The sequence below is a fragment of the Lucilia cuprina genome, chromosome X, assembly GCF_022045245.1.
Source record: "Lucilia cuprina isolate Lc7/37 chromosome X, ASM2204524v1, whole genome shotgun sequence".
Taxonomy (NCBI): domain Eukaryota; kingdom Metazoa; phylum Arthropoda; class Insecta; order Diptera; family Calliphoridae; genus Lucilia; species Lucilia cuprina.
Window position 1 is genome coordinate 7,816,309 of NC_060949.1, and position 24,452 is coordinate 7,840,760.

The window sequence follows — 24,452 nt, forward strand, 5'->3', positions numbered from 1 at the left end:
TATAACACTTGTTTGTTTATAGTTGTGGTAGGTCGTTAAAAAACGGTAACAAAAATTTTGTATGTTATTTATTAAAGAAAAATTTTTAATTAATATTCATATTCCTCAGAATTTCATTGGTCAAAACATTAGCACCCTTTTTAGATCGAATTTTTCCATTATTTTTTTATTGATTTTAATTAGAATTTCTTTCTTAAATAAAATTAAGAAACAATGAATAAAAATTCTTCAAAATGTTAAATGATCTATAAAATTAATATTTAAGAAGATTTTAAACTGAAAAAGTTTTAAATCCACCTACTGATAACGGTAATACCGATCTTTGGACCAAATTTCGAGCAAAATTTTAATATTTTGCAACTCAAGCCATCCGCGGAAGTTAAAAAGGGATTTAAAAATCATGGAATTTTGATGAATAGATAGAATAATGCTAAACTAAGTCAAATTTAACACGAAAAGTTCACAAAATTAACCTTTTTTGAAAATTCAGAATGTCGTACGTAAATTACTGTTTAGTAATTTACACTAATACAGAAATGGTACGATTTATTGTAAAAACTAGAACATAAAATTCTAATAAAATTAAATAAAAATTAAGTTTTTTATTTTATTATCCTTTTCTGCAGAAATATGCGTTTATTTTGTGAAAAAAATATAAAAGTGTAAATTGAATGTGACATTTTGATAGTATTATTGTACTAGGTTTAATTCCTTCTGTAATATCCCTACGGAGTTCTGAATTTTAAAAATTTTTATATCTGTTGAACTTTTAATATTAAATTTAACTTATTTCAACATTATTCTATCTTTTCATCAACATTCCTTTTAATTTCAGTTCATTTTAAACTTCCGAGAATAATTTTTACTGCCAAATATTGAAGTATTGCTCGAAATTTGACATAAAAATCCGTAAATTATTATTATCTGTAAACATCTCAAAATCTTCTCAAAAACTAATTTTATAGATAATTAAAGATTTTGAAGAATTTGTTTTCATTGTTTCTTAATCTTATTTAGGAAATTTTGAAAGTGGTACCTCCGATTCAGCTGTCTAGTGCTATGCGACCAATAAAAATTTGAAAAAAAACAAATTTTAACATTAAAGAATAAAGTAAAAAGGATATTTTTATATTTAAAATGTAATTTCTAATTAAAAATTTTTAAAGAAATAATCGAAAAATCCGATTTAAAAAATGATTTTTAAGGGGGTACAAATGTTTTGGCGAATAAAATTTTGAATAATATGAATATTTTTTTTAAATTTTTTCATTAATATATAACATATTTTTTTTTGTTCGAGTGTAATATCTCTCAAATTTGCCTTCTTTTCAATAACTGGAACTACTTAAAAGAAAACATCAATAAGGGGGTGCTTTAGTTCTGGCCGATACTGTATTTGCCAGTTTCTTCCGGAATAGTTATCACTGTGTAGTTCTGCACTTCTAATTGATCATTTTATCCGGATATGTGTCCCATCGCAAATCCTATCCTATCCGTCTGTTTGTTAAAGTATATATTCTGGATCCTTATAAATAGCGGAGTCGATTAATCCAAGTCCGTCTGTCTGTTAAATCAGTTTTGGAGGACCCCAGATATCAAAGAGATCCGAATTTGAAATCAGCAATATCGGTCCATAAACGGAGATATGAGCAAAAATCCGAGACAAACTCTGAAAATTTCAACAAACAAAGATATTTTCATGATGGAATAATAAGGTGAAGTCAATTCTACAAAAACAACAAAAATTATATACTTATGTCAAAAAGTAGCCAGAGTAGCCATTTTAGGATATACCGTTAATAACGAAAATCCCACATGCCCAAAAGCACAAAAAGCTAATTTAATATTTATGTACATCTTTTTACGCATTTTCTATAAATATGCCACTTATTACCACGAAGAAGGCATTATTTAAAATACGTTAGAATATTTTGTTTAAATATGTTTTAATTATACCGTGTATAATCAATTACAATTGCCAAATAAATATTTTATTTAAAAATACACATTATTATATGTAATTTTATATTTTTATTTTACAATTTAAACAGTTTTCATGAAAAATATTTATAATGTACATATATAAATATTTAACGTAAATTTTGAAATATTTAACGTAAAAAATGCTTTGATAAATAACTGCCGGTCCACACTAGACCTGGTTCACACTAGGAAACTTTTGATTTTTGTGTGTGAGAGAAAGAGAAAAAAATATCAACCATCTCTTTCTCTCACACACAAAATCAAAAGTTTCTCAACGAAAGTTTCCCAGTGTGAACCAGGTCCTAGAAAACCTTTTTTTGGGAAACTTTTATTTTGGGTGAGAGAGAAAAAGAAAAAATATCATTCATCTCTCACGTGGTACGGAGTTTCTCGTACTCGAAAACTTGTTTTGTTTTGTTATTCTTCTCATTCGTACAACAACAAATCAATGCAATTAATACGTAGTTTCTGAAACAAAAGTTTCTATGTGTGGACATTTAGGAAACTTCAAAATAGAATTAAGAAAAAGTTTCTCAACAAAAGTTTCCTAGTGTGGACCCGGTCTAAGCAACGACAACACTGTGAATTGGAAAAAGATGTACATGTATGTGTTTTGGTTTTATTACTGTTGTTGTGTTTTGTTTTCTTTTTGTGAATTCTGTTCGTATATTTGGATGTACGTTTTTTTGTTTTCCTGTGTCCTTCGTTTCGTTTGTTTAGTGCCGGTCCACACTAGGAAACTTTCGTAGAGAAATTTTTTCTTAATTCTCTTTTGAAGTTTCCTAAATGTCCACACATAGAAACTTTTATTTCAGAAACTACGTATTAATTGCATTGATTTGTTGTTGTACGAATGAGAAGAATAACAAAACAAGTTTCCGAGTAAGGGAAACTCCGAACCGTGAGAGAGATGAATGATATTCCTTCTCTTTCTCTCTTATGCAAAATCAAAAGTTTCCCAAAAAAAGTTTCCTAGTGTGGACCGGCAGTTAGATCAGAGCAAGGTTTTTCCTATGCAAACGTGCTTTTCAACAACGTACTCACACGTATTAAAACTCATTCAGTCTTATCACAAAGTATACAGAGGTGTCACTTTTGACATTTCAAAAAGTCTAAAATCAGCTTTTGCTTGATTTTGAAATTGTTCGGTTAGAAGAGGTGGTTGTGTTGTCCGTTCCTTGCGTAACACCAAGAAATATTCATCTGAGACTCAACAATGTGTATATATTCTGGGTCCTTATGAAGTTCTGAGTGGATTTAGCTATGTCCGTCTGTCTGTCTGTGTAAAACACGCTCACGTTAAAACGAAACATTGGAAATTAACGAAGTTCCAAAATACTCATAATTATCCGTTACAGTTTGGTATTGAAAACAAGCGAAATCGGTTCACATCGGAAAAAGTTATGAATCAAAATTTAATACAACTCCGAAAAAATAAGCATTTTTTACACATTCAGATGTAATTTTCTCGAAAACTATGGATGATAATTTCATGAAAATTATCATACATTTGTTTCTACACAAGACCTTGATTTTAGATGAAAATTGGCAGAATCGGTCCATAATTTCATATACCTCCCATACAAAAGTACATTTTCCCGGAAAATGAGGTCTTTGTTAATAACTTCCGTCAAAACGTTTATATATCCACAAAATTTTACAAATTAAAATGTCAAAATAATTCATTTAGAGAAAAAATTTTCTGGATCGGCCCATAATTTTGGCATAGTTCCCATACAAGGTATCCTCCCAAAAATCACTTAACCGCACGTAACTCATTACTAAATTAAGATATCCATACAAAATTTGAGATAGAAATATTACTATGAAATTTTTTTTCCGATCGGTCCATAGAAGAACCCTTCCCGAAAATCACTTAAACGCACATAACTCATTACTAAATTAAGATATCCATAAAAAATTTGGAATACGGATGTAATAATGGTTTATTTGGTTTCCGTCAACAATTACTAAGCTTTAATTAATATGTATGTTTAAATCTTATATTAAAAGAAATTTTATTTGAAGTTAAACAAATGTAATTAATAATGAAAAAAAGTTAATTTAAAATTAAATGTTTTGAATACACAATAAATCTAATTTGTTTTGAAAATAATTTAATTCATTTCGAATAAAAATTAATTTGTTTTGAAGAAAATTGAGTTTGATTTTAAAACAATTTAATTTGTGTCGAAAAATCTTTAATTTGAAAGTGAAAACCTATATAAAAATAAAATTATAATAAATTATATATAAAATTTGGTAGAAGTATTGCTCACATATATAGAAAAATCACTCGAAAGTTCTTTCGGATCGGTCCATAATTGATCGGAAACGCGCATAACTCATTGTTCAATTAAAATATCTATATAAAGTTTGACACAAGTATTGCTCATATACACATAAATGTTACTGTGAAATTGTTTTCCTATCGGTCCATAATTGATTATAGCTCCCATTTTAGGTCCCTTTCAGAAAAACACTTAAAAGTACATAACTCAAATACAAATAGCGATACCTATAAAAAATTGGCATACATTTTTGGTCATAGCTCCCATACAAGGTTCGAAATCACTTAAACTCACAAAACTCATTACAAATTGTATTATATAGGTACATAAATTACACTATAAAATTGTTTTACGATCATACTAAGCTCCCTTTAGGAAATCACTTAAATGTAAAATATTCAGTACCAAATAATGATATAGGTATATTGAAATTTTGTCTTTATAAACATAATTGGTCATATAAAAACAAATTCTAAACATATATATAACAAAATATTTCCTAAATTGATATAAGTAATGAAGTTTAAAATAAACTTACAAATTATAACTATTATATTTATTTAAAATAACACCATTTTCAATTTCTTAGTCTGTCCATCTGTGTGTCAAGTTTTTTAATTTCATTTTTTTAAATTTGTATTTGCTTTACATAAATTTACATTGAAATGTTAAAGTAACAATTAAAACTACTTTGAATTGTTAAAATCGATTTTCCAATATCGAATGAACAAAAAAAATTTAACTTAGTTTTCATCATTATTGTACAAAAATAAGAACAGCCACTCGTCAGGAAACCGCCCAACGGTGAGCATAATAAACTCTGTATAATCTTGAACCGAATTAAACCAAATCTTTGTTTGACTTTTTTATACCCTTCACCTTCGTGAGAAGAGTATATAAAAGTTTGTCATTCCGTTTGTAATTTCTATAATATAATTTTCCGACACTATAAAGTATATATATTCTGGATCCTTATTGATAGCGGAGTCGATTAAGCCATGTCCGTCTGTCTGTCTGTTGAAATCAGTTTTTAGAGGACTCTAGATATCGGCGAGATCCGAATCTTCAATAATTCTATTAGACATGCTTTCGAGAGACTACTATTTAAAATCAGCAAAATCGGTCGGTAAATAATGGAGATATGAGCTAAAATCCGAGTATTATTCTCACTTATACACACGCAATACAAATATTCTCAACAACAAAACAAACTCTACATAAAACAAAAACAATTTAATTTAGTTGCTCTCTTTATGAAATGATACACAGAGAAAATTTTCAAAAGCCATTACAAATTAATGTATGAATACTTTTTTTAAAAAGATCTATTAGACATACATATGTATAATTATTTATTTTTATTTGTTCAAGCGATTATTCGCTTAAATTGTAACGATTAAATGATTGACTGTTAATCATTTGAGTACCTATTAGATACATTTAATACATACACATACTATATACATATATCAATACTTGCATATGTACATCCATCAACACATTTTTACTTCAAAATGTGCATCAATTCATACTTTCATCAACGGATACATACAACAATACATTCATGTCTTCCGTTATTCATTTATAATACTAATAATATAAATAACACAAATATGTACAAACATAAAAAATTTTTTCAGTGCAAAGCACACACATTTTCATTTATGTTCTCTTTTATATTTTGCACTACACATATGCGTTTTAAACATTCCCCTTCAAACATTTAAAAGAGAAAACTATTGCGCATCACCCCAGACGCCACATCAGAAACACTTCTGGACGATTGTCAGACAAGAACGCACATTTTACAAAAACAAAATACATTGATTTCGAATTTTCGTCTTCTAGAAATATACTTTTAAGTTACTTCCGGATGATAGTTAGAAGAGTGCATCCATTTTGCTTAAACAAAAAACCATGTCTGTTGAATTTTTTCATCTGGAAGTATACGTTTTAGTGACTTCTGTATGAAAGTTGGGTGAGAACACACATTTTACAATAACAAAATACATTGTTTCCTAATTTGTATCTTCTTGATTTGTATGTTTATGTCACTTCTGGAAGAAGGTTTGAAGAGTGTTCAGATTAATGTTGTATTTTATTCATCTGGAAGTGTGGATTGTAGTCACTTCTGTACAATTGTCAGACGAGAGCACACATTTTACAAAAACAAAATACATTGATTTCTAGTTTTCGCCGTCTGGAAGTTTACTTTTAGATTACTTCCGTATGATAGTAAGAAGAGTACAAAAACAAAAAAATATAAATACTCCATTTTTTAGCGTGAAAAAAATAAATAAATAAATAAATAAATAAATAATGCAGAAATTTTGCTAAGTTCAGTGATATTTTGTGTTTTGTTCAGTCATGTTCAGTTTTAATTATTCATCGTGAAACTTAAATGAGTTATTGAATTTAATGTTCATAGAAAAATAGTGTAATTAAAATATTGTGAATCTTAAGTAATAAAAAACAATATGACAGTGTTGTGTTAAGAATCAACTGTTAATAAACATTTAAGAAGGTTTTCTTAATTGGCGAAGTGTATTAAATATATACCAAAAAGTATAAGGAAGGATTATATAAATAATATTAAAAAGTAAGTTGTCATAGTAAAATACTATTTTAGGAATATGTTAACAACTCTTAACGGCTTCCATTTCCATTATTTTTAAAAAAGTATAATATGTTTAAGTAAAAATGTTTTTATATTAAATTTCGACTCTCTCTTAATTCGTTTAGGAGGTATAAGCATTTAAAGACGTTTTCAAGTTGAACATTTCGACTTTCATTTGATGAACATTGCATTTTTAACATATTTAGATTTATTTGAGTTAAATCTTAACTTTCAATATTTTTAAAACTATTTGCGCGTTTAGGTCTGGAATCATTATATTGAAATTAATACTACTGTTTTATACATAAATTATTTTTTGACTTGGGGTCATTCGACACGAAATTGCCCATATAAGATATTTAATATTGAAATCAGATAGTTTTAAACCCACCTTTTTAAATAAATACAATTTTATTAATTTTCATATAGCTTTGGATTTAATTATTCTAATTGTAGGTACTTTTTTAGTTATTAACACAAGGTCTTTCTATGACCTATCATATGATACTAATATTCTTAATATTTAGCATGCCGTTCCCAAGATATTGAACCTAAGTATTAGAAGAGAGCAAACAAAAAATATTATTGCAATATTAGTGTCAAAAGCAATATCCCGTTTAGGGTCGTTAAGGTGTTTCTATCGTTAGTGACTGTAAACAATTTAAAAAATAATTCATGACTTAGTAATTTCAGATCTGAATAGACGGTTTATTTCCAAGTTATTGAAAAAATGTTCATGAAAGGTAATGTTTTTATTGATTCAAAACAATAAATAAATAAATTTATTAATTTTTAATTATTTTATTTTTTAGAAAGCAGTAGCTAATATTGTACCCCCTATTAAAATACTTCTAACCGAATTAAAATGTAAAAAATGGATCTGACCGTTTAAACTTTGGTGGTAAATGTATTGGACATTAAAATACTTCTAACCGAATTAAAATGTAAAAAATGGATCTGACCGTTTAAACTTTGGTGGTAAATGTATTGGACATGAGAGGTAATAATTCTAAATTTTTGATACATATGTACATTAGACCGACTCACTCTGTATGGAAAGCAAAAGCGTGTTTTTGTTACCCCTCCCAAAATTTACCTTGCTTTGTTTTATGATGATTCCCAAAATATTTTAAGTGACCGCTGGACCAAATTAAAAAAAGGTATTTTGGAATTATTTTTTTTTTTAATTTTTGTTTGTTTTGAAACAAAATATCCAATACGGGGTATCGTTTAATAGGTATTTTAAAGTCGCGTCCAATGATGTATTAATCATAAATACCGTTTGCTTATAATTGTCATATTCCAAAATATTTAAAATTGTTAGGTTTCTACTAAGAAAAATGAAATATTTCTTAGTAAAATTTGCAAATTTTGCGCACCACTAGACTTGACTTCAAAAAACCTTTCAAATGATACCACATACTGTATATATTGTTTAAGAAATGCTGTATAATTTAAAACAAAATAACTAAAAAGGGACTTTTTTGTAACCGGTTCAGCTCACGAACGGCCATCGATAGACTAGAAATATTTTGGGAACCATTATAAAACATAACAAAGATTTTTTTAAGCTGGATAAAATATTGAATTTAACATGAAGAATCGTGTTCCCATACGATATTTTCTTTAAAACTGTCCAGCTCACGAATGGACAACACTTAACCGAAAAAATTTTGGGTAACATCATATTACATAACAGCGAATATTATGAGGGGGTAACTCAAGCACCATTTTTTGTGAGTCGGTCTAATGTACATATATTACTTTTTTAGATTAGTTGTTAAATCAATTATATTTTCTACTATTTTAATTTCAATTAATTCAATAAAAACTATAAAATTTCATTTTATTTAGATTTATTTTTATAGATTTTATTTGGTTGAGTATACAAATAGAAAAGAGAAAACTCATCTTCTAGAAGAAGAGAATACTCATCTTCAAGAAGAAGAGAATACTCTTCTTCTAGAAGAAGAGAAAACTCATCTTCTAGAAGATAAGATAGGAACACTTCTAGAGGATACTAGGTAGTCACTTCAAGAAGTGACTTCCTAGTCACATCTAAAAGAGTCTTTGGCAATACCTTACTTCCAAGAGTCATCTAGAAGTTTCTTCTGCGGGTCTTCCAGAAGTATCTTCCAAGTTACTCTTAGACGTTCCCCAGCTCGGCATCAGTTCTTCCCGACTGGTGACAAGAATTCTTATACTTCCGCAACATCGCTGGCGAGCTTTTAGCACGCTTGGAAGTTTCACACGGGTAACTTCCGCAATAGAAAATGTTTGTAGGGTCTATTTCTGGCCACCGCGGGTGTAGATGTATTTAGTTTTATTCAGCTGTGTATATTTTTGTATGTTTGGAATCCAAACATACAAAAAAACACACAGCAAAAAATATGATTTGCATTTTTTGTTAAAATAAAATAATTTTCCCTTTTGTTTTGCAAATATATTTTTTAATAAATAGAAAAAAGTATTTAAAACGTTTTCAATTATATGAGAGTAGATTGTGAGTTATTGTACAATAATTTTTGTGCGAATAATGTAAGTTTGAAATTTAAAACTAACACAAATTTTTTCCAAGTGCTTTCTAAAACAATTTTTTTACGATAAACAAAAACAAAATCTACGTATCGTCAATGTTTAAGGGCCCTTCAGACGATCGCACTTTACGTACGACAAGTCTAATGAAAAAGTAAAATGAAATTCCATCCGTATAACAAAAAAGAGAATAAAAGTCGTATGATTTATATTTTGTGTGTTTACACGATTGGTATAAAACAATTAAAAAGGCAGATGGAAACAGCTGTTTCACTTTTTTATACGTGTTTACGCAAAAATACATCCCTGATCTAATGAAACCGGCTTGTTTTTTGAATCATTTCAAAAAATGAAGAGACTGTCAAATTTTCCATCTCTATTCTCTCTCAATGTGTGATGGTTTGATTACATCAAGACGAATTCAGATAAGGTGGTGGCAGTTCTGCAACAACAACATTTCCCATGTATTTTGTTTTTGCTTTTGGTTTTCGTAAATGTCAAAATCCATGTGTACGGAGAATTCATTTGATGAAAAATTTTTGTAAAATGTTTATATTATATTAAAAATAAAGATTAAGGTATTAAAATTTGTGAGGAAAATATATTCTGAATTGAATAATGTTTGTTTCCATCGAAAAATTCTATTCCGGCAGCTTAATTTGCAAAATTTAAGTAAGTGCCTTAAGTTAAGTAAAACTTCATTTTTTGTGAAAAATAAACAAAAAAAATAATACTTCGTATTATATTACGAAGGAATGAATACTTGTTGCGAATGTATAATTCTACTCCGGCGGAGTAATTTTCAATATTTGTCCATAATGGTGCAGCCGCGGGACGGGTAAATACCTCATATGGGTTTTGTTATATAAAGCGTTCCGGAACAGACTTTTTTCAGTTAATCTTTTTATCAACATAGTGTATATAAAACAATATTGTTTAATTTGTTAACATTTAATAGATTTCAAAATTAAGCCATAACGTAGAAGTCATTTGCCGCCAGCCGGGTAAATACTTCGTATGCGTTTCTTAATATTAAGTGTTCCGGAAGAGATTTTTTTTACTTAATCACGTTATCTACACAATTTTTATATAAAATATAAAACAATATTTTGTAATATGTTAACATTTAATAGAAAAAATATTTCTCTAAAATAACATATTTGTATACATACCAATTATGCCATTATTTAAATAAAATGATATTTCTTTACGAGATGTTTGGTATTTTCAGATTTCTTACATAAATTATTCAAAATATTAACGAAGTTTTTCTCTGTTTAACGGAAATTTTTAAATAAAAAAATGTAAGCAATAACAAACTTTGACAGCTAGGAAAACCAGGCGAATTAAGAAAAAAAATATCAGCTGATTGATTAACACCACCTTATATGAATTCGCCTTGGATTACATATTGCGTTTAGACGATCCCATCCGTACTCTTCTACACAAAATTTTGACAGATCATATTACTTGTGTGATCCAGTGTTGCCAACATTGGTCAAGCAAAACGCGCGCAAAAAAATTAAAAAGGGGTAAAAAAGCGTAATTTTCTAACTGAAAATGGGTAAAAAAGCACTAACGTTTTTTCAGTCAAATATTGTTTATTTTAATAAAAATTGCACATTATTTCGCTCATTTCCTACAAGACTCCAAAATTCGTTTTTTAGAACATTGGGCTGCAAAACAAAACATGCGTCATACTAAAGTATTTCACCGGTGTGAGTTAGATTTTTAGTAACGTAAGAACTAAAACTAATGTTTGACGAGAATATTAGATAAATAAGATGAGAATTTTAAAAATAGTAAAATTTCATTAAACATTCAAACTGACAAGCACACTACCAACTGGCCAACCGATGTACCCACACCCAAATTGTAAAATTTTACAAAACTTATGAAATATATTTTTTTTTGCAAAATCTATATATATTATTTTTAAGTTTTTTGAGTTCTGGAAAAATTGTTAATTTCACTGATAGTGAATAACATAACTTATTTTAAAGTATTTTGAATATTTTTTTTTGTTTTTGAAGAATATTTGCTTTTGTACATTTTGTACATAGATTTTGTTTTGTTGGTCAGTTATAGACCAATCGTCATAAAATTCGGCATAAAGAATTATAATAAAAATCTTTTTATTGCGAGTACAACGATGAAGTAATCATGGAGGCTTTATATATGAGGGATAGATTCAATTGTGTAAAAAATTATATAAAACTTATTTTTTGTCAATTTTCATCGCTGTACTCATATTTTTAATGGGACCTTAATAGGGGGTAGGGTACGTTACCGATAAATCCGAATTAAATTCGGTAGGAAGATTACATTTGTATAAAAGTAGTTTATTTCGAATTTCTCCGCTAAACACGTATTTTTAAGTCAGTAATGAGCGTTAAAATCAATTTTTGAAGGTGACCATATGTGGGGGTAGGGTCAATTATGGACTGATTTCCGTAAAATTTGCTAGAGAGATTTTGGCTTATATAAAACATATTTATGTCGAATATTTTTAAGTCGGTAATGAGTATTAATGTCATTTGGTAGAGAAATTTTGATGCATATAAAAATTTGTGGAAAAATTTAACTCGTTTGCTCTTTACGTTCTAACCCTATCGTGCTTTCAACAGACATGGTTAGATCGCTTTAGAATTTAATAAGGACCCAAAATATATACGACCAATGTGTTACAAACGGAGTGACAAAATCAATATACCCCACTCATCTTGGATATATGTTGGGTATAAAAATGCACTGTCATAAAATTAGAAAGCACCACTTTAGTGCCTTTTTGAAGAAAGGCACCATGAGCAAAATTTTCTGCGTTTGGCACACCAAAAAGCACCGCAAATAGTACTAAAAGCACTAAGTTGGCAACACTGGTGTGATCGTGTAAAGCCGGCTTTACCAGCAATGAATACGAAAGTGTTGTTGTTTTACTCTTGCTTGTTACTGTTAAGAACAACAACGTATTGCTAGTGTTAAGCGCATATAAGTGTATAGAAAACACACGGTCTATAGCTAAGCGCATTTACAAAAACAAAAGAGTACCAAGCGCATAGGGCTTGGGCACCCTTGGTTTGGATGCTGTTGGCGTCATTGCGTTGTTATTTTTGTTTTTCTGTGTTTTTCGTTATGTATGTTTAGATGTCTGTTGGTTTATATCCCTTGTGTATTTTGTGTTTTATTTCATTTAGCGTTGTTGTTATTCTTTTTGTTTAGCTCTTGATGTAATAATAATGTAGTCGCAAAAAATTTAAAATTTATAAAAGATGTTTAAAATACACTATGGTGAAGGGTATATAAGATTCGCACAGCCGAATATAGCACTCTTACTTGTTATATCTAACCTCAAATCTAACTCCTCTATAAGTTCTGCCGAAGATCAGAAATTATAGAGCTTGCGGAAAACAGGGAAGCTGACTTAATCTAACTTAATCTCCTCTTACCTACAGTCCACTCTAAACCTTACCTAAACTGGAATTCTAACCTCTAATTAAGCCAAGTCTACCCAGGATTTATTCATGGTTCAATCTAACCATCAAACCAGTAACATCATTCTGTAAAGGTTAACGTCGATCTTAGAGCAAAAGACAAAAAAATCATTAACATCGCTGGAAATTAAAGCTTTACAAAAAAATTAGGTATATAAAGTTCTCACTTCAGTATTGTTCTGAACAGTGTTGCCATAACGGCATTAAAAGTGCAATTCTAGATTTTTTTCGTCGGCTGCACTTATTTTTTTTGAAAGAAGTAGGAAAGTAAAGTCGGGCATGGCCGACCATATAATACCCTACACCATGAGTATATTTTTAAAATTTTTAGTTTTTATAAAGAAACTTTTATGTTGAAGATTACCATTCCAAAATATTTAAGCAATTTATTGATAAAAAGAACTAAAATTTCTAAATGAGGCTTTATATAGGTTAAATATGGGCCGGTCCTCGGTAAATTTGGGAAAATCATATATTTTTAAATAACAGTTAGTTTTGTTGAGTTTAATTGCGTTATAAATGGTAACAAGTCAATTTTAGACGTTTAAGACATTTTTTGAAGGGGGTTTGTATGGGGGCTAGTGTCAAATAAGGGCCGATCCTGACGAAATTCTGCAGTGTCATTTATACTTATATAAAACTTATTTGTGCCAATTTTTAGAGAGATAGTAGAATATTTGACGTAATTATGGCATAAAAAGTACAAATCGGGAGGTACAGTTGTATGGGGGCTAGGTGAAATAATGGACCGATTTCAACAATTTGCTTGGTCCACACAAGGTTTACATGGACAGCCAGCCAGCCGGACATGTTTTAATTGACTCAAAAAATGATTCTGAATCGATCGGTATACTTTAAGGTGGGTATTGGACCAATATTTTTGTGTGTTACAAACATCAGCACATCACTATAGTGGTGTAGGGTATAAAAAGTGCTTGATGCTTTTTAGCACTTTTTCGTCTTTTACTAGAAATTTTGAGCATTAAAAGTGCATTTTTGGCATTTTTCTTCTATTTTGCACTTTTTATAATTAAAGAAGTTTAAAGTTTAATTTGTTTATTGTAATTTATAATTTACACTGTAAATTTAATTAAGAAGTGAATTATTTTAAATATTATTGTGCAATAATTGTGAAAAAGGTTTGAAAAAATAAGCTAAAAGAGCGTTGTTTTGCTAAAAATTTGGTGTCAATACAATGAAGTGACTACATGCTAAAAAAGGTTTTATTTTCGGAATGCGATATTAATCAAGTAATTTTTTCGAATGTATCATAATACTGATATGTTTTAATAATTTATTAGAAATAAATTTATTTTCTGAAAGATTATTTATTTACATGTTTATAAGTAAATTTGATTATGAAGAATTTCATCGCTGCATATGATTTTAAGCAAGTTATTATGGACGCTTAGATATAATATAGACCGATTCTTATGGAATTTGATAGAGACATTTAAGATCCTATAAAACTTATTAAGGTTATTTTTAATAAGGCATCATCCTTCAGGAGTGCTGTTCCTTACACTTTGCGAATTTGATAAAACTTTGTACACACATTCTTTGTATCAATACGAATTTTAAAGTTCACCAAAATTTCTAAATTCATTACAGTTTAGATTTTATTAAGGTTCAAAATTAATTTTTTTTTAAGATTTTTTTCAACAAGTATAAATATATTTTCTAAAATATTTATCTTTTTAGTTCCTGATTAAAACCTATGTCTTGCAGTTTGAAAATATTTTATTTTAAAAATTGATTTCGGGATTTTTATTATTTTTTCAAATAAGTTAAAGAGTTTCTTATCGTGCTTTCAACCCCAATTTTTAAATAAATTCACTGTAATGTATTGATGGTGGGGAAGCTAGTTCCTATGCGCATTTCGCCGGTTGCTTAAGCCAGCTCATCAGGAAACCTTTCCCAATATTTTATTTAAAATATTTTTTCCTCTTATTGATTTTTAAAGGGATATTTTATAGGCAAGGTCAAATCATGGATCAATTTAAAATAGTCTTTTGCTTTTGATTATATTTTGTTTATAAATATTCCCAATTTTTAGTAGTACAATTTAATCTTCAAAATTAAAAATAGCCAAATATTTTTTTCCGATTCCCGAAAATCCCGGAATTTTAAAATATACTAAGTATTTGGGAGGAAATTTTGACAACCAATATAAATTAAGAAAATAAATATTTTCTTAAATTAATTTTAATTAAAAATTAAATTAATATTGACTCAGAAACTAGGTCACGACTTTTGGTTTCATTTTTCATTTTTTTTCTCTTTTTTTTATAACTTAAAAAAAAAACTAAATTTATTTTCTTTCTTACGATAAAAAAATTAATGATCATTCAATGATTAATATTATATAATATATAAAAATTCTAATTTCTTTGGGAAGTAATCCTATAGTTGCCATTTTTAAAGATGTTCACTATGTACCGAGTATTGTTAATTATACGCATAAATTTCAGTTTCTGCCCATTTCTTCGTTGTTGCAACCTCTTTTCGATTTCTGCGTATAATTCTTCAGGAATATCGTTGGTAGTGTCCTCTTGGTCCTGGACTGCAACCCATTCCTCTGTGCGATCGCGTTCCAAGGAAACTGTTGATTGGCTCAAGTTTGTTTCTTCGAAGGTTGACGCTGGTTGTAGAGATGTAGCTAGGTTTGGAGCTGGCGCTGTTCCGATGTTAGAGATAATTGTGGTACTAACGCTACTGGTTGAGTTTGAACTGGAGCTTGAATTAGAACTGGAACATGAGTTAGAACTGGAACGTGAGTTAGAACTGGAACTTGATTTAGAGTTGCTAGTCGAACTGACAGAGAGAGCTATGTTTTCCAAGTGTTCTGGCTTCAGTAATTCCGAAGCATTAATTTGTTTGTTTGGTGTTGTTACATCTCTTGCCAAGACTGGAGTCATCGAAGCAGATATAGAGCCACATGCATTCGCATATCTGGATGATATCATCGTAATAGGCAGAACCTTATAAGAACATTTGGCTAACCTAAAAGAAGTTTTCCACCGTCTTCGAAGTGCCAACCTAAGAATAAATGCTAAAAAATGTGAAAAATATATCGACACGTTTTACCGCTTGCTGCTTGGATAGACTCTCGGCTTCCAAGGTTCGTTACAATTTATATTTAATCGAAAATAACAAATGCTGTTGGTGTTTTTCTTTTGAATAACGTTATAATATTTATTAATATACTCTTCTTAAAAATATTATTTCTCTTAAAAAATCAATAACACTCTGACACAGACGTATTGCCACCTCTTTCTATTTCACGTTCCTTTAGGATGGGAACTCTCTGACACACACACAGAATCGTGTTAGCAAAACACGTTAGTGTCGCCACTCGAAGACACCCCAGAAGAGAGTTTTAAAGCTCCGAACCTTCTGTGATGTCTCTACTCCACATTTATCCAGAGAGATTGAGAGCAGTTTAACCGCCTCTTAATATCACCAAGCAAGTGTGGTGCAGCTTATTGGTGTGTCAACGTTGGAGGAAGACAACTTTGAGGAGAGTTTATACTCCGAACCCTCAGAGGTGTCTCTGCACACGGAAACCCAACAGCACTGGACAGTACCAAGTATACTCTCCACTGTCGAAGGTATGAAAGTACCGAAAACCGGGTGTTTTATGTGTTTTTCCGCTAAATTTATACATTATAAAATATTAAATAAGAGAATTTTAATAGTTTTTGATTAAAAATAAGCAGGATTATAAAATTTTAAACATTTCGGCCTATTTTTTAATCGAATTACATTATTCATTGAGTAATTTTTTAGACTTAATATGACTCTACTAACTTAAAAGCTGAAATATAAATATAACAAGTAAGAGTGCTATATTCGGCTGTGCCGAATCTTATATACCCTTCACCATAGTGTATTTAAAACATAATTGATCTTACAGTCTAGTTAATAAAAATATTAAAAAAAATTGAGTCGATTTAAGCCGAATGTTTCGGCGGCGGCTAAGCTCCGACTCGAAGCCGGTCGACTTCGACCTCTGATTCATTGCTGGTAAACATTGACGAGACGTAGATTTTGTTTTTGTTTATCGTAAAAAGAAATTGTTTTAAAAAACAGTTGGAAAAAATTTGTGTTGTTTTTAAATTCCAAACTTACATTATTCGCATAAAAATTATTGTACAATAACTCACAATCTACTCTCATATAATTGAAAACGTTTTAAATACTTTTTTCTATTCATTAAAAAATATATTTGCAAAACAAAAGGGAAAATTATTTTATTTTAACAAAAAATGCAAATCATATTTTTTTGCTGTGTATTTTTTGTATGTTTGGATTCCAAACATACAAAAAAATACACAGCTGAATAAAACCAAATACATCTACACACACACGTGTACATCTATTTCTATGTACAGTGTTTTTGTTGCTTTTTTAACAATTTTTTGATGAAATTTTCAGAGGTTGTCTCGGATTTTTGCTCATAACTCCGTTATTTACCGACCGATTTTACTGATTTTAAATAGCGATCTTCTCGAAAGCATGTCTAACAGAATTATTGAAGATTCGTATCTCGCCGATATCTGGGGTCTTCTAAAAACTGATTTCAACAGACAGACAGACGGACATGGCATAATCCTCTCCGCTATCTATAAGGATCAAGAATATATATACTTTATAGTGTAGGAAATTATATTATAGGAATTACAAACGGAATGACAAACTTATATATACCCTTCTCACGAAGGTGAAGGGTATAAAAAGGGCAATAAATAGGCATAGATACTATCGGATATCTAAAAATAACAAGTAAGAAATTATGATTTAGTTTTCATAATAAAGCATTTGACTTGATTTGTACCTCGCCTTTGATATATTTAAGCAATTTATTGTTAAAAAACTTATTTTCTAAAATAAGCTTTATATTGGAGCTTCCCCCAAGCCCCCCGTTTGAAGCGATCATAAAATTTGGAGGATGAATTTACTGTTACATAAAATGTATTTATGCTGAATTTCACTATGACACTAGTCTTTTTAAGCGAATTGTGGACATTAAAGTCATTTTTTGAAGAAGCACGAAATTTAACAGAGTCTTCAAGGCTAGTATAAAACTTAGTTGTGCCGCTTTTTTTGTCGATATACGAGTATATTAAACATAATTATGAGCTACTCGGGTAAAATCCACTAAAGTGGTGTAGGGTATAAAAAGGACAATAAATAGGCATTGATACTATCAAATATGGGTATATCAGAATCTATACTGGCAGTCAACCTCTTAATAAGATGGCGAGATGATAATTCTCTTGTTTGGGTAGGATGACACGATATATTACTAGAAATAATATTGCTGATAGCTTGGGAAATGCTGGAACTACGATGGCTACGATACTTGATATAAACCAGTTTTGTAGTGTTTTTCTAGCGGTCATTAAAAACCATATATCCGATATTCAGCTCAAGACGGTTGGTCACATGAGTGGTGTATCTAGAAAGCACTGTATTTAAATAACTATTTTATTATTTCTAGTACTTTGAATTAATTTGATTTCACAAAGTACTTATGGATTCATTATTACAGCCCCCAGTGTAATTTAAATATTTAGAATACAAGAGATCGCACTATGGATCAGAGAGCAACTCAGGCGAGATGAATATAATTATATAATTATATGCGGTTGTTACTATTGGCTGTATATAAAATTATTACAATGACGTTTGTAATACAAATATATTGAGGTTAGAAAAACATATCTCTAATGAACGAAAAATGGCTATAACTCCAAAAATTATCTGAAATGTATTAAAAGGGAGATATGTATATCAAAAATTTTATTATTTTGACCTATGACCTCCAATATTGCAAGTATACAAGACATGATTTTAGATATTTTTTAACATCATATTTATAACACTAAGTTGAGGGTCTGTGGTAATTTTTACTTCATTCGGCATTAAAACATTAATTTACTATAAATATGTTGAAATGTGTAAAAAGTATTCATTTTCTATGCAAATTGTAAATGTAGCTAAATAAAAACTACAATAACTTCCAAACCCATTAAGATCCCATTCTAAAATTGTTACATAGCAATAATAATTCTTCAATTCACAATCAAGTTGTATATTGTACCTACTGAAGTTTAGTAACAGCGATTGTGAACAGATCTTTGCAGCAAGTCATAAGTTTATATTCACAATGAAAAAAAAAAACAATCAAAACAAACAATGTCAAAAGATAAAAAAATCAAATAATATTAAACAAATTAAGCGAGCAAAATAAACCAAATTGATTTCTTTTTATTTAAAATTCTATTATTTTCATTATTCCACATTTTAAACTAATAAATAAACAGTTTTTAATAAAATTTTATTTTTGTTTTGGTAAACAGCTGTTTGTTTGTAATTTCCAGAAATGGACGTTATTAATAATCTAAAGGAAACCTTGTATGGTCAGTAGGGTAAATTATGGACCGATCCTTCCTAAATTTGTTGGAGAGATTTTGGCTAACATAAAACTATTGTGTGCCATTCATATTTTTAAGCCAGTGATGAGCACTATAGTAATTTGCAGAGGGGGACCTTATATGGGGGAAGGGTCATTTATGGGCCGATGCAAAAAAAATGTTACGTGTGCCGCATTTCATCGCTTCACTCGTATTTTTAAGAAATCAGTGTAAAAGTCATTTTTAAAATGGGACCTTATATGGGGGGTAGGGTCATTTATGGACCTATCCTAAGAAAAATTGGTAGAAAGTCATTTTCATTTATGGTCATTTATGGCCGATCCTAAAAAAATTGGTTGAGAGGTTTTGGTTCGTAAGAAACTTATTTATACCGAATTTAATCGCTATATTCGCATTTTTGGGCCAGTAATGAGTGTAAAAGTCATTTTTGAAGGGGACATTATATGGGGGGTACGATCAGTTATGGACTGATTCTCAAAAAATTTTGTAGAAAAATTTTGGCTCATATGAATCTTATTTATGTCGAATTTTATCGCTATACTCGTAATTCTAAAGCAGTTATGCCTTTTTAAGCTGTTTCCAGGAGGTCCACTAGTATTGGGTCTATTCCAAAAAGTGGAAGTCGAATGGGCCATTTGCAATACCAAACTAAATTTAGCAATAGGGAATATTTGTGCAAAATTTCAACTGTCTAGCTCTTCTCGTGTGGTCTCTACCGTGATTTCAACAGACAGACGGACCAATAGTTTAATGTGTTACAAACGGAATTACAAAATCAATAGACCCCCATCTTTTTTATGGTGGGTATTAAAAACACACAAGGCATCCAAACATTAAAAAAACTAAATACACAAGGCAATGAAACTAACCTACATCCAAATATACTAACAAAATCCACAAAGAAAAATCGAAATACATAACGCAATAAAACCAACAAACTCCTAAACAAACGAAACAAAACACACATCCCAATAAAAACCATTTTTTCCAATACAAATTATTGTTGTTGCTTATTTATCAAAGCATTAAAAAAGTGTTTTTTTTTTTTTTTTTTTTTTTTTGATAAAATTTTTAGAAGTCGTCTCGGATTTTAGCTCATATATCCCTCATTAATGGACCGATTTATTGAAGATTTGGATCTCGCAGATGTCTGGAGTCTTCCTAAAAACAAACAGACGGGCAAAGAAACAAGTAAGAAAGTATAGTATGGTATGGCCGACAATATGATAAAATTTTGTAAATATATTTATATTTACATAAGTCGTGCTGAATTTTATCGCGATATTCGTGTCTATAAGTTAATTTGGGACATTCAAGTAATTTTCTGAAGGGAACTTTGTATGGGAGCTAGGGTCAAATGGGGCCCGATCTTTATGAAATTTGCAGGGTCATAAGACTTCTATAAAACTTAGTTCTGCTGTATTTTATCGATATATCTGTATATTTAACATAATTATGAGCTCAGAAGCCCTTTTTGGGGCTTCAACCATTTTCAATAGGCTTCGTCAAATAAAATGAAGTGCGAAAAAGTACCAAAAGACCTATTTTATTTAATTTTAAATTTTCATTCACTCAAGTCTCTGATTGCTTAGTTTATGTCTACCAAAGGGCCCACTTTTATAGATTCTAATTAACTTCACATGCTTAATTTCATGTTTCTAGGATCAATATTATAAAAAATTACCTTTTGAAGAAGGAAAAAGTACAAAAAGTGCCCTTTTATAGGATCTCACTTAATCTAGGCTCTAAATGCTTAATTTCATGTTTCTAGGTTCAATATTATAGAAAATTCAAAAAGTACCTTTTAAAGAACGAAAAAGTACTAAAAAGTCCTCTTTTATAGGTCCTCACTTAAACCGGGATCAATTTCACGTTTCTAGGTTCAATATTTTACAAAAATCCAAAAAGTACCTTTTGAAGAACGAAAAAGTACCAAAAAGTCCCCTTTTATATGTTCTCACTTAATCCACGCTCTACATACTTAATTTCATTTTTCTAGGTTAAATTTTATAGAAAACTCAAAAAGTACCTTTTGTAGAACGAAAAAGTACCAAAAAGTCCCGTTTTGTAGATTCTCATTTACTTTAATGGAAAACTCAAAAAGTACCATTCCAAGTACGAAAAAGTACAAAAAAGTCGCCTTTTATAGATTCTCATTCTCCGGGCTCTACATGATTAATTTCATGCTTCTAGGTTTACTTTTAAAGAAAACTCAAAAAAAAAAAAAAAAAAAAATTACCTGTGTCGAAGCAAGTGTTAGTGAAAAAGTACTTATTTTAAAAAATTACAGATTTTTGGCCAAAAAAGTATGTTAAACATTTGAGTGTTTTGACAAGTTTAAATTTCCCACAACAGAGTCGAATTCACACGACACTCGTAGATGTGAGAGAGTAATTTCATGTATATGAGAGTCGGACTACTTGTTATACTTTGGTACCGGTGTTCCATTGGCATATTTAGTGTTTCTAAATCTAAAAATGTTATCTAAATTGGATCATTGTGTTTGAATAAAATCAAACTTCCCGTTTTTACCCCTTTTGGTACTTTTTTATACCCATTAACGATATAAAAATTCTATTCCAAAATGTTGCAACATCGTAGTGGGAGCCCGTTTATTTATAGCCCATATTTATATGTATAAGTTAATAAAGCAAAATCAATGTTTTATGAAAAAAGTACCAAAAATAGGAACAATTTTCACCCCTTAAACATCCGAATAACCAATAAGTACCAAATTTATATTTTTATTTTTTCGTCAAGTTATGAAGGAGTCAAAAATATTGTTTGAATGTTCACTAGTTTAAAAAATACATGGGATGCAAAAAAAGTACCAAAATACAGTTTTTACCAGTTTATTCCCTAAAGGGGCCGAAATTGAAAAAAGTACCAGACATCTGTCCGCTTATTATTTAAATGAACGATAAGCTTTAAACTATTTTTGTATCTTTTCTATTTTAGAAGATATGAGGTTACCGAATTTACCCGTTTTTACCCTTTTTACCCCCTAAACATTCGAATTTCCAAAAATCCCGTCTTAGTGGATCTATTTGGTGGGAGACCAACCCCCTGTCCAAATTTCAGCTCATTAGCTTTAACCGTTTAGGCTGTGCGATGATGAATCAGTCAGTCAGTAACGTTATAGTTATATATTTTGCCCCATATATACGTTTTATATATATGGGACATTTCACGTCAAGTGAACCAACTTTTGAAATCGGTGTCTTACGATGAAATTTGCACCATAGTTAGTAATTCAGACACAATTTTTCAACAAGATCGCTCGTGAACTTTCTAAGTTAGAGGCGGTCAAAATTTGACATTTTGGCCATGCAGGTGTTTAGATAGCTATTTATTCAATCTTTCGAAAAAAATTAATAAAATATTTTTGATTTGTTTTTTTAAAATCAAAAACATTTTTGACTTTTTTTCAAAATGGGTTTTTTTTATTTTTTTTAAGAAAGTTAAGTCTTTTCCTAAGCGACCTATATGGTCGCTTAGTGGGATGCGAGTGGGATATCTATCAAAAAAAATATTTTGTAACTCAAGATTTAAAATTTTTGATTTTTTTTTGCAAAATCAAAAACTTTTTTTAAAAAAATGGACCCATTTTTTAATTTTTTTTGCTCAGAAGAAAGCTTATATGTTTTCCTTTAACACCCTTTTTGTCGCTTAGTGGGATGCCCAGTTAGTCCGTAATTTAATAGGAATAATTCAATAAAACGAAAAAGGTTTCTTAATGTTCTAAAAAAAAGTACCATAAATACAGTTTTCTCCTTTACACACCCAAAAAGGATTGAATTTTAAAAAGTACGAAACATGTTCTCATAATTTTGAGAGATGTATCCAAAATATGTAGAAAAATTTGATAATGTTAATTAGTTCAAAAGTTATGAAGGACTAAAAAAGGTACCAAAACACTGTGTAACATATTTTTACCCCTTAAAAGTACCAATTTCAAAAAAGTATCAGACACCCATCTGCTCCTTTTAAGAGTACATACAGGTGCATTAAAAATTTTTCTTGTAACTCTAATATTGTGTAAGATTATTAAGAAAACCTGTTTTACCAGTTTCCCCTTTTTACCTGTAAAATGTGCAAATTTTCAAAAGTCCCTCCTTAGTGGATCTACATAACTAAAAACACATCTACAGTCAAAATTTCATGATTCTAGGTTTAGCCGTTTGGGCTGTGCGATGATGAATCAGTCAGTCAGTAACGCTACTCTTTTATATATAGAAGAAGATTAAATAAATATTCACGTCAGGAAATTTAGAATAAACTATGTTTTTATTTTCGATGGGAACATCAGCAACTTCTACATTGCGCCCAACCTGATTATACACAGTGTCGGACAAAACTAAAGCACGAATTTTTACTTGTTAGAAAAAAATCTGTACAATTAAAAAATAAAAAGATTAGTTTATGTAGAATATAGTCCACAAATAATAAAAACAATGAAACATAATTTTCCCCTAAAATTTAAATTGGCTAGGATTGATTGACTCAGGGGCACTTCCACCGAAATTTTATACAATGAGCATTTTTGTGATAAATCGAAGCCAAACTCAAATGATCTTGATGAATTAAAGTTAGAATCTATGACAGTAGTACTATTAGAGATATAATGTAGTAAAAATTAAACACAAAGGGTGGAATATTGTGGTTTTGGAATTTTTTTCACGTAATGGGATCGGAAAATTTTATAAATATACTAGTAAATAAATGTAATAACGGATCGTTTTATAATGTTTCTTAAATGGAGAAATCGACAGGAAACCGATTGTTAATGCTTATAAAATTTACAAAATTATGTCGCTGCAGTTATATGGTAATTTATATTATTAAATCAAAAATAATAGTATTATCGTTTTAAAAGAACATTATTTTTGATGGTTTTTTTATAATTTATAAACTATATTCTACCTCAACTAATCATTTTAATTACAAAATAACCAATTTGTATACCCTACACCACTTTAGTTGTTGGGATTATGCAGATGTAAACCTTGTAATCAAACTACAGGTCGCAATTTTGAAGATAATTCAATTTGGCAAATGATCTTCTATTGTACCAGGGAAGAAGCCTATTGAAAAT